This window comes from Plasmopara halstedii (assembly GCF_900000015.1).
Source record: "Plasmopara halstedii genome assembly, contig: Scaffold_323, whole genome shotgun sequence".
Lineage (NCBI taxonomy): Eukaryota > Oomycota > Peronosporomycetes > Peronosporales > Peronosporaceae > Plasmopara > Plasmopara halstedii.
The window spans coordinates 905,101-905,540 of record NW_020187244.1 but is presented as its reverse complement, the minus strand read 5'-3'; positions in this window follow the sequence as shown (position 1 = coordinate 905,540).

The following is a 440-nucleotide window of genomic DNA, read 5'->3' as shown; positions in this document are numbered from 1 at the left end:
TTCCGCCCGGCGGATCCCACTGTGGAAGCGAAGGACGCGGTAACTCGATCGTTACGCGCCCACATCATCGGGTCCCCGGCCAGAACGGAAGATGAACTTTCCACACGGAAAGATCTTCGAGCTCGTTTCTTGGTCCATCAAGAAATTCTGTTGGACGTTTATCGCACTCGTCTACGTGCTCAGCGAGGTGGCTCTCGTGCACCCGCAATGCGGATGATACCTGTAGTGCTCGTCCCTGGCGAAAGCGCTATAGGTGACGAAGCTCTCTTTGAGCGATGGGTGCAACGGCACCGAAAACTTTCCTCACTGTATAACCTACAGTTGAGCCATAAGGAAGTGGACGTGCGTGTAGAGCGACCCCTCCGATTTGAGTTTGCCAAACTCAAGGCACGCCGTCGACTTCTTTCGGATTGTCGCTTTGCGACGTATAGGTTAAATCT